Raw genomic sequence first — 3,251 nt, forward strand, 5'->3', positions numbered from 1 at the left:
TCAGTAGTGAATGATGTAAGGCCCTTTGAGGGCCTGGATTAATCAGGCACTTACATAGTACAGTTTAAAATTATCTGTGGTCATAGTCCTCTACATTGTGGGATGTGTGTGTGCATGTCGCTCTTGTCTTACCAGAGCATACATTGGTCTAGTCTTTCATGAGAAAGAGAGAGAGACAACTGGTGGTGATTTAACCTGACAGCCATCACACCTTAGGCAAGGGGAGAGGTTGAGAAGGGGAGTCCTTCATGGTAACCCCAGCCAGTGTGGGAATTGAACCCACGCTGCTAACATTACATTCCTTTGCAAACCAATCATCCAGCCAACTGAACTAAACCAACTCCTGGTCAAATGAAGGATGAGAGTGACCAAGATGTGAAATGGAAAGTAGTTCAAAAGTAGGAATGTATTAGTTGATCATTAACCCATTGCAGACCATGATGGATGCTGTTGGATCGTATCATACAGGAAGCTTTTGTGCCCACAGACAGGTGGCAACAGGTAGCTTTATTGTCAATTGTATGAGATTACATTTGGAGTCCAAAATTTAGTGCACATTCCCTAGCTGCCCTTGAATGGCAATATATTTCCAAGTAAGGATGGTTGACAGTTATCTACCACACTTTATTTAGACTTCAAATCAGGCAGGAGGGAGATGGATCAAGCTTCAGAGAGAAAGGGTTACCATGAACAGATTGGGGAGGGGAGATTATTGATGATCATCACAAGCCTGGCCTTGATGGAGGGATAGTGCAAGACAATAGAATCATAGTATTCAATGGTTGGCAAGAAGTAAGTTATTGGCCTGGGACTGAAGTGGTAAAGTAGAGTAATGTTCTCTCCCCATGGATGCTGCCAGAACTGCTCTGTTTCACCAGCAATTTCTGTTTTTGACTTAAATGAAAGAGTTAGCTGGGAATTTAGCTCAAAACTGATGCAGTCAAGAGGAATGAAAGGAAGAAAGGAATGTTTGAAGGGGAGCCCTTAATCGTCATACTCAGCCTGTGACACTCTGCCAGGCTCTGCGTATTTTGTCTTCCATTCTCAGCTGAATTGCAAACACACTATTGAAATTAAAATCAGCTACTACTGTAACCACAGTGTGTGAAGTAAGTTTTTACTTCCTTTCTGATGAAGTAGGTTCTACTTGTGAGTGATGTGAGGCCCTTTGAGGGCCTGCATTAATCAGGTACTTACACAGTACGGGTTAAAATTATCTATGGTCATAGTCCTCTGAATGTGAAACGTGGGATACAATTTCTAATCACAAAAATCTTGATCATGTCAATGGTCATTCATGATTGATCGTAGTCATCTCTGAGAAGCAGAAGTAATTATAGGCAACCTTAACCATTTCCACAACACAATTCACCAAGACAATCCAAAGTCTGCGCAAAGGCAGGGACCAGATTTCCTTTCATAATAAACTGTAAGCATTCACCCACATGTTCCTATTTGTAATGGGGCCTATCTTGGGTGATATGGACACTCATTCCCATAGATCCAAGTTGGATGAAGTGGCATTAATTGACTATAAATTTATTGTTGGTCAAAAAGCCAAACAGTTCCTGCTGAGCATTTTTGTTTTTGTTCTTTGACTTTCCCTTTTGTTTCATAAAAGTTAATATTAACAACTGTTCGAAGGAATTCTTATATGTTGCTCCCACATTCAACAATGGCAAACAGTTATTCTACACTGTGCATTACGTATCTCTCCTTCAGGTAGGATTATAGCATGCTATGGAACCAGGAAAGGGTAATTTCTATAGCTTCATTCTTGGAGCTGCAGTTGAAATGAACGGTTGATTATACAGATGATAAATGAAATTATCATAACCATTTATGAATGTGATATTCTTTGGACAATGAACTAAGCCCTCAGAAGCTTTTCTCTCTCATTTCCCTTCCAGTACGTCAACAGTGAAAGTTATTCCTGCCTTGCAGCAATTAACTAGGCGCATGGCTACACTTAAGTATGGTGACAGTGGTGGAACTTCAAAACATCTTGGCAATAGAAAATACTTGTACCATTGGTGGGTACATAATGGTGCGAACACAGTGTTATAGAAGAATGGTAGATGCATAATGAGGTGAGCAGTGGACAATTGCAAGAGAACTCACTAAAGCTCATAGAGTGAAATCCTTCCATGAAATTCTCTGAAATTGACAATTAGCTGATTTGTTTTTGTAAATTCAGCCCTGTGATGATTAGCAACCCAATCAAAAAAGAAGCTTAGGAAAACAAAAGACTGGAAGTGAGAGATTAATATTTGTGTTCATTATTTTGATATGTAAAATGGCAACTGTCAAATTTGTTGACCCAATACAACTTCACTGTTCAGATAAATGTGATAATGCTGGAATAGTTAGCCAAAGGATAGTCTTGGCCATACACTTAAGAACACCCGCATTTGTGATAAAATTAAATTAAATTTAGCATCCTGAATCAACAAAAGACCTTGAGAAATTACATTTTAAAGACAGGAGATTTTTTTTGTTAAAGCAGTCCATTTGTTAAGGGATGTTATGAATTACATCTTTTTGAGGATGAGCATTTTCAAGAACATGGGATCATTTTCAGACAACAGGCTCCAACATGCATATGTACACTTCTACAGACATATAGTATGGTATGCTGTGCATTGTATTTAAGAAAGCACTGTGTGTGTGTCAGGTTTTCCATGCCTTTGGAACACAGTTTTGGCCAATTTCTGAACATTGTCAATCACAGAAAGCTCTTTCTTTTAAATGTTGGCTTCTTTTAATTTGAATACAGAAGGACTGACTACAACATGGAATGGTTGAACCCACAACTATTCCATCTTTAAGAGAAAATATAATAAAAATTTCAGTTGGAAGAAGATGCAAATATTGGGGTGTTCTGGCATTGCAATGGTCGAGACACAATGGGCCAATGGCTCCCTGTGAAATCCATATCTATGGCCCCAGCTATGAGTGGTGCCAAATTGTGCTGCCAATTGTGCATATAATTCCATGGAGTCATATGGTGCTGTGCCAGCTACTCAACCATATGCAACAGATTTCTTGAGATTTCTAGGGTGTATGTGTTTCTGCAAGCCACCTTTTAATTAGAGTGAGAAAGACTTATGGAAGCATTTGAGGGCCAGTTCAGCATTTGTGCAAAAAACTCTATCCAAACAAATTCACCTATTCTTAGTCTAATCAGATACAAAGTAATTACTTAGGCCATGTCACTCTTTATATAGCATCACAACTGCAATGTACTGAGG

Source organism: Rhincodon typus, chromosome 5 (genome assembly GCF_021869965.1).
Source record: "Rhincodon typus isolate 14 chromosome 5, sRhiTyp1.1, whole genome shotgun sequence".
NCBI lineage: Eukaryota > Metazoa > Chordata > Chondrichthyes > Orectolobiformes > Rhincodontidae > Rhincodon > Rhincodon typus.